This window comes from Neopelma chrysocephalum, unplaced genomic scaffold (genome assembly GCF_003984885.1).
Source record: "Neopelma chrysocephalum unplaced genomic scaffold, ASM398488v2 Primary Assembly neopelma1_64, whole genome shotgun sequence".
Lineage (NCBI taxonomy): Eukaryota > Metazoa > Chordata > Aves > Passeriformes > Pipridae > Neopelma > Neopelma chrysocephalum.
The window spans coordinates 3,032,734-3,041,424 of record NW_020897721.1 but is presented as its reverse complement, the minus strand read 5'-3'; positions in this window follow the sequence as shown (position 1 = coordinate 3,041,424).

The window sequence follows — 8,691 nt, the reverse complement described above, 5'->3', positions numbered from 1 at the left end:
AGATTGCTGAAGACCTGGCTGTTCATGAGAAGTGGTGAATGAATTCCTTAGTTTGCTTTGCTTGCACATGTGGGTTTTGCTTTACCTATTAATTTACCTATTTGTCTTTATCTCAAACCACGAGTTTTCTCAGTTTTGCCCTTCCAGTTCTCTCTCCCATCCCACCCAGGCTATGAGTGGCTGTGTGGGGCTGAGTTGCCAGCTGAGGTTAAGCCATGACAGAAGGCTCAGGCACAAGTCACTACAGAGAGACTTGCAGAGGTACCAGGCACAGACGTTATTTTTGGTATAAGTGTTCTTGTTTCAAGTTTTTTCAGGTGTGAAGTTTCCCTGTTCGACAGCCCATCAATCACATAGAGGACACCATTAATAAATCTGTCCGTGATTCTCCCTTGAGCTTGAAGGAAGAAAAACTCCTACTGTTAACAATTATTATAGAAAATTAACTCCATGGCTTTAAACAAAGTCTCATTGCAGGCTATTTCTGCATCATAAGAAGGGGAGAAAAAAATAACTCTAAGATCTACAATGATATGAATTTAAATTTCTTTGCAAAACACAAACATTGGACAAGAATTTAATGCTGAAAGTAGAGGCAAGTTCAATGGCTTCTCATACCCCTCTGCTGAACCCAACTCCTTGCTAACTCCATTTGCTGACTGGACACTGCAGAATGGCATAATGAGAGTCACCAACATTACATTTAAAGAGCCAGCAAGGCCTGCTGCAATTTTGGGTGACCCCGTAAAAAAGTTTTCTCCATCCTTCCTGAACCTCTCCCAACGTTTTTTGGCCAAGCTTGGCTGTGTCTTTTAGAAAGCCTCTGCTCCTGAATTCCTGACTGTCAGTAATGAAGAAGGTAAGTGATGGAGAGTTCCTTCCAACTCCTGGTAATCCATTGCAATGGCTAATTACCTTTGACTGCCAGTGATTTGCGAGCTCTGACTGGTTTGAACCTTGCTGGCTTCAGCTGCCAGCAATGGATGTCGTTATATCTTTGTCCCCTGGATTGAAAAGGGCTTTATGCCGGGTGAAGGAGCCACAGGCCATGATCCTGTCTATGGTATGTGGGAAGTGGGAAGGGTATATCCATGGGTGAAGGTCCTATCATCCCAGAGCCTGCCTTGGAGAACAGCAGGATCATACAGGAAATTTGCTTTGATTTCTCATATGTTTATAACTGCTCAAGGACCATCCTGTCTTCGCTGGTCTGATCCATGTGCACATATCAGGGAGTCAAGATTAGACAGCAAGGAGCTGTCACATAAATGGTGCATTCCCTGTGCCCAACACCAGTTCTGAGCGACCACAGGTCAGTAAAATCCTACTTTTCCCCATAACCTTGTGGTCACCTCTGCAAGGGCACAACCCTCCACTTCAACCCTTGTGCTTCCTAGGAGCTCAGTGCAACCTTCCTGTGTCCCTCCTCCTCCCAAATCTCCCCATGTAGTGTCTTTTGCTTCCCTCTGTCTCTGTCAGAAGCTTTCTCTGAGTTGATGAATCCATGCACAGCAGTGGGTTATATTCATTTGTCTTGTTCTCCAGTTCATTTATCACAATGAGTGCTCTGTTGTGGAGAATCCTGATAGAAAGTCCGCTTATTCTCCTGGTTGGCTGAAATGTGGCGTTTCAATCAGCTGATTGCTTATTACTGCGACCTTGCTGGAAAATCTAGGCAGCACCCAGAAGGCTGGGTAGAGAGGTCTCCCTTTGTCACTCTCCTCATGTGGAAGAATGACAATAGCATTTTCACTTCTCTCCTACAGTCTGCTCTGAAGAGTTTTGCCTTGGCTTTTAGTTTCCCATTGTTATGTTCCAATTACTACATGAGGGATAGAAAGGTTTCCTTTTACCAGTCACCTGCAAACATCTCATTAGCTGGGAGGATGGGAAGCCTACAGCTGAAGGAGTGGATGCATGTAATAGGCACCATGGGAACTGCAGAGGGTCCTCAAGCACCTTCTAGGTATCCAGGGGAATGGATTAGGTAAGGGTTTCATAGATGAGCATGACCAGTGAGACATTATGAAGAGGATTTAGAAGTGTTGACACAACCTGCTTCCCATCTGTCCTTGTCCACAGGTCCCACAGGATTGCTCAGAGGATCCCCAGCTGTTTGCAGTGTGGCATCTGGCACCACAATGCAGGTGGCCATGCCAGGCCTGACAGTGAGAAGGGGATAATTAGTGCCATCCTGGCCTGATGCTGGGGTACTTCTGGGTTCTTCAGGCCACCCTCCCATCCAGAGCAGGGCTGTTGCCAGTGCAGGATCAAGTTGGCCATGGTTGTGTCTAGGCAGGGCTTGAACACCTCCAAGGATGGAGAACCCCCACCTCTGGTGTCCTGTCCCAGTGCTGCCCAACCTGCACAGTGTTTAACTGTTTCCTGCTCTCCAACATGAACCTCCCAAGCCACAATTTGTGGATGTTGCTCCATCTTACATGGTTTGGTTCTGCTGAGAAATGTTCTGGCTCTGTTGTCTTTCTAAACACCCCCAGTTAGCTGTAAGCAGCATTAGATCCCTGCTTAGAAACATGGGAACAAGTGACCTCTTGAAGTGCCTTCCCCCCTAACTGCTGTGAGTAGGTGACCCACTCTGTGAAACTGCCACGACTGCTCACAAGTTCTTGTACAGGGACATCTACAGAGCTGCTCCTGGGCATGGTGTAAATGGGTGTGATTTGCCATGATTTTTTTCTAGCACAGGTGATTCCTGCTCGTGGTTTGGTTTGTGTATGTGACACATTTCCCCTGTCACAGCCACACCAGGAAGCATGTCAGTCCCTACAAAGTACATATTACTTGCAGGCTCAGGTTTGCAAACACATGCATGGGTTTAGCCTTAAGTATGGCAATACAGAGGATTGCATACTTTGAAAAGAGAGCTATTCAGTATATCATCTCACCATGATATAAATGTAGACACTACTCTTTAATGCTTTCCCCTGCATCCATCCATCCATTCAGCAGCAAAAGACCTGGTAGAGGAACGTGATGCAGCCTGAGCTCTTCCCCATCACCAGTCAGAACAAATGGATTCCAGTAGCAAAGCACACCGTGGCTTTATCATTCTTTTCACAGGTAATTTTCTCCCCAGTGAATATATCCCAGGCTCTCACAAAAAACACTTTTCAGTGGCTGGAATGAAGTTGTTTCACTCCTGGCAGCGAGGAATGAGCCCGGCAGTGGCATTGCCTTGTTGCTCTGTGTCCCTCTGAGCCCCGCGCTCCTGAAAGCCTGGTGAGATTCTTTATTATCCCCCGATTATGTCATATGTCCTCACTTGCCTGTTATGACCATCAGGCATGTTATTTATTACAGTGTTTTTCCACCAACCTGTTGCAGTCCCTTCTCCAAGGCATGTCGCACACCACTAGGAGATAATGTTCTCTCCCAAGAGTTGGCAGCAGAAAGGCTTACTCAATTGTAAACTCAGATAAGTGATGCCCCTCACTTGCTAGCAAACCCAAAACTCAGATGCAAGAAGGGCTGTGGTGTGCTGCTGAATGCAAAAAAAAAAAGATACAGCCTCAGCTGCAGGGAGAATCAACACCACAGATTGAAATAAGCTGGTAGGGACATACAGCAAGGGGAAAAATCAGTCAAGGAAATAGGGGAATGGACCTAAAGAGAAACTGGGGAAAGAATTGAAGGCTTCAGCAGAAAATCTTGGGCTATACAATAAAAATGAGGATGAGAGCCTTTGCAGCTCTCACGTGAATATGAATGCAAACAGGATACCATCACTGCAGTCCTCTGGGAGATTTCAAAACTCCCCAAAAGATCTTAAAATCCCAGCATCCCAGCTCAGGGTAGAGGAGTGGTCCTGCAGGGGCCATTAGGCTTCATGGTGCTGTTTCAAATAAGGGCTTGAGCACCATCCCTGGGTTTGGCTGCGTAGGAGGAACCCAAACAACAAGCAAGGTTTTATTTAATACAGTGATATTTCCAAGAGGAAGAGTGTTTTGCTTTGGAAAAATGCTTAGTTTTTCTCTTTCTTCCCAACTCCTCACCCCCTGCTCTTTCAGTTTTCAGCCAGACCAATTCCTTGAACTGACACAACTTCTCAAGGATGCACAGGGAAGGGGACAGGAATACACAGAACTGTAGCATGGGAAGGGAGGAGAGCACAGCAATCCTGATAAAAAGAGGCTTTTTCAGGGAACCCCTGAACTAGTGAATATAGAAAAGACCAATATTTTTTATTGTACATTGTTTAAAGTTTTTCCACTGGGATTTCAGTAAATCCCCTTTGGATTCAGGGTCTGGTATACTGGAAAATCATCATTCCCAGTGAAGCTGAAATGCTGAGGCTGTGCAGACCTGAGCACGTGCTAGTGGAGCCTGATCCTGCCACTTCCAGTGCAAGGCCCCAGGAAAACCTTCCCTTTGGTAGTCACCTCTCTCTCCTCTCTGTATCTCTCCTCAATCAGTCCAACTGGGTCTGGCAGTGTCTGAAAGCTTTCCTCCCTCCAGGCCTTCGTGGGTCAGTGCCCGAGTCTCAGACCTGATAGTAATGAGCCTATAAAGAAATAATGAGCTGGAAAGAGAGGAAGAAAGGGAGGAGAAATTCCTCCAGACATTTGGGTTTTTTTTATTGTTATAATTTTTTGCTATAGCTGTGATCAAGACTTGCAAAGGTTGCTTTTCTGAGAGAGCTGTTTTCCCACCTTATAGCCTACTCCACTGGTTTTCTCACTGCCCTGTGGAAGATTTAATTTCTATTAAAATAGAGGAATCTTGAGCAATTGAAAGGTCTGAATTTCACCACCTGAGCAAAGCCACTGAATTGAGTCATTAAATACCTGGGATGCAGGTTGCTCCCTGAACAAGCCAAAGAATGGCAAACATATTTTTGGCAACAACCTTCAAGTTCTGGGAAGACAGAGAGAACAAATGATGCTGGGAAAACCTTGTCAAGTCATTGCTCTTCAGGGCTGCAGGCAGCATGAGGTGCTGAAAGCATCCCGTGGTTGGCTATAGGTCCTTCCTCCTTTGCAACAGCATTGGATGGGTGCTGGTGGTCACTGTGCAAGGCTGGGAGAATATTTTTTCCAGGTGGGAATATTTATTTTGAAACATGATTCTGAATCAGGACAAAGAGAAAAATTAAAATCAAAATCTTCCTGTACACAGAAAGTGATGTGGCTACCTTGGTTCAGGAACAATGAAAAATTCTGCTTTACTTCTTTTCACTTGAATTTGAATTACTGGGAGGTAAGTGTTTCCCTCCATTTGCTTGAATGTTAATATTAAAAGCTGTAAAGCAAGAATTAGGGAATTGAGAACACTTTGAGTGGATGAGTCCATGTCACAAGTTAGATTTCCTTTCTTTCTCTTCTTTTTTTTTTTATCTTGAAAAAGATATCATTTCAGCTGAGCCATCCCCCCAAACAGAAAAATGATGAATTAATTAGGGAGAAGGACTCTGGGACTGACTGTCAGAGAGCCTTTCCTGGGATCACCTCCTGTCCCATGGAATATCTGGGCTGTGACTTGGCCCATTCTTGCAGCATAACAGTTCATGGCACAATTTTTCCTTCTTCATCACTTACTGGTGAAGATGGGGGTGTTGTGAGGGCAAGAACAAACCAACAGGGCAAAGTCTTCCTATTTTTGTATCTTGCAGATTCCTAGGGATGCAGAGGAGAGTTCAGGGTTACAGTATCCAGGAATCAGAAAGGTTCCTTGTATACCCCAGTTCAGCTAAGAGGATGTTGCGTGGATTTATGCAAAGAGGTTATTTAACTCTCTGGAGCATCCCCAAAATTTCTGGGCTGGGTTTGTCAGCCTTGTCATAGATTTCATGTGCAGAGCAGTTTTCTGCTAAATCCCTTACTGGGACCTCTGATCGTTTTTGCACCAGAGCCCCACAGCAGAGATACAATCCCTCCTCACCTCCCTGCTTACAGGCTCAGGAATCAGCTCCTTTTGGCTCTGGATTGCCAGTGTGACCCAGAAACCTACACCTGTTGAATTTTTTATAGTTGTTGAGCCAAGCAGCAAACCCATTTTAGTGCTCATTTTAGTTTTGGTTGTAGTGGGATCTGAAAACCCCAGTGTCTTGCTTTTCCACATGTAAGAACTGTGTCTGACTTGTTTGCTGAGGCAGACTGCAAAGGGAGGAAGGTTAGGCTGTGTTTCCCTGACCAGCACAGAGGCGGCTACCAGGGTTTGCTACCTTAGTGATTGAGGGAATGCCAAATGGGGGGAATGATGCCCAAGGGACCAACTGAGTGAGAGGCAGTCTGTCCCTCTTTGCAGCTCCCACTTGAGCTGGGCAAGTTGTGCTGGTGGGTCGCTGGTTCAGAGGAGCCCAGGAATGGGGTACACCAATCCCCTGCTCCGTGCACTCCTCTCCCAGGCCTTCCTGAGCCCCTGCTCCCTGGGACACAGCCCCAGCCTTGCGAGCCTGGACAGCTCTGCTCAATTTGAGCAGATCTATTTAAAATTCAGCTGGGAGATGGGCTCCGGCTTGTTACAATGCCGTTGCTGGAAATGGAGTCATCACCGGAGACTATTCCTTTTTACAACTTTAGGTATATAGATTTCCTCTCGATTCAATTTATTTTTATATAGTGTCTTTAATACACTGTCTCTCCAAATGCTTTAGCAGATAGAATTGAAATAATGAGATAACGCTTTGCAGAAGTGTGTGCAGCCGCTCTCAGACAGGCAGCGGGGTAAAGCGATGGGTGGAGATGGAGCAGAGAGTAAAAGGTGGAGGCTGCATCACTTGGAAGCAGCAGTAATATGAGCAAACATTCATGCAGACTATTATGGTGAGCACAAGGCCTGATGGATATGAAGAAAAGCTACTAGTCAGGTGTGATCGAAAAGGAGGAATTAAGGAGTAATTTCAATTGAAGAAAAGTGGCTCTAAAAGGGAATGAGTTTAAGGGAGGAATGCTTTCAGACAAATGGATCAAAGGCAGCGAAAGCAATTCTTGATTCTCTCTGTTCATCAGGAATGGAAGTCTTGTTTGTTCCTCCATCACCGCAATATGAAACAGGGATGGGGACAGCGTAGGTACCGAGGCTCCGCTCCACAGAAGTGCTTAAATTGCTGTGTTGCCCTATTGACTTCCCTGGAAATGGCCAAGTGTGCAAAGATGCAAATGCACCCAGCTGGAAATTTCTCCCTGAGCCCGTTTTCAATGGATAATGTTGATATGAGAAGCGCAAAAGGTTTTAGAGAAGAACTGGTCAGAAGTGAAAACTGTTGCAGTCTCATTAGCACAGGAGTGACAGGACAGACTGTTTTCAGGTTTTGGCTAAAAATGAGCATCAAACCAAAACTCTTAGGTGAAAAATGTAAACTAAATTGAAAAGGCAACTTAATTTCATCCACCTCAACTCACTCCTACTTGGCAGGGAAGAGAATTGGAGCACTTTTTGTTTTTATTACAGTTTGGACTGGCAAGAAAAATGAAATCATGGGTTTTCCCGTAAAAGGGACACCCCTGTCACCACTCAGCCACAGTGAGTGACGGGAGAAAAGTTGAAAATCTTTCCTGAACTGGGATTTCTGGGCCTAACCAGTGATGACTGAACCCGAGGGTAGTTTCACTGGGACTTCTTAAGGGATAAATCTTGAGTGACAGGGAAAGCTGTGAGCAGTCAGAGGCTGCTACTCAGAGATCAGGCAAGAAGATGGAGCAAGCTTATGACACCTTGTGGTACCAAATGGGTTCAAATCACACCTTCAAAGGAGAGGGGAGCCGGGGGGTTGATGAGCACAGGGACAGTGTGCCCCGTGCAGCTGTAGAGATGCACGTGGGTGCACAAGTCTGGGGAATGAAATTATTGATGGAGTAAACCACAATGACTCCATTGCTGAACTATTTGGGGAGCCCCTGCTTTCTGATATTCTTCTACAGCTCCCTTCCCAACACCTTCTCCATTTCACAGGAGCAAGCTGTCTTTCCTCAGTACTCAGTGGCTCCCACCAACACCAGGGTGGGAACATCTGCATGGAAACTGTTCACCCAGCCCTGCCCCTTCTCCTTCTGCACGAGACTGCCAATCCCCAAATCCTGAGCTGTTTAGAAGGATGGAGAGAGAGAGTAGTGAGAACTGTTGACAATGAGAGGACAGGTGACTCAGGGCACTGCCTGTTGAAGCTCTGCTGCTGCATCCTCATCACGGGAGTGAGGGATGCCAGGAGTCCACCAGCTTGGGACAGCAGGGAGCAAACCATTACAGCTCAGTGAGGGTTATAACTGGGACCTGTCTTGAATATTATGGCAGGCCAGTTGGAAATGTCCAGGGAAGGACTGTAGGGAGAAGGCAAGGATTGCTCCTCTCCCCAGAGCTGGAGGGAGCAGAGCTCAGGAGGGTTCCTGGTTTGCAGCTGCTTCTCCTTTTCCAGATCCGCCATTAAATCTCAGTGAACATCTCATATTTGCTCTGAATATACCAATGTTTTAGATAATCTGGAGGTGAACATCTCCTGCACAAGAAATCCCAATCTTGATCCCCATTTCTAAGTGATCTTCAAAACTTGAAATAGTTTTATCCGTGCAGAGGATGGGTGATGGCTCTGGAAGCAGAGCTGAGCCAAGCTGGGAGTGTTGGGATCTAGGGTCCTGATTTGGAATGAAAAGAAAAGGTACAGAAATGTGAATTTTGATTATGTTTCATTTAATGAGTTTTGAAAAGATTTGGAGCTGAATTAAAAGTAACAAAAAG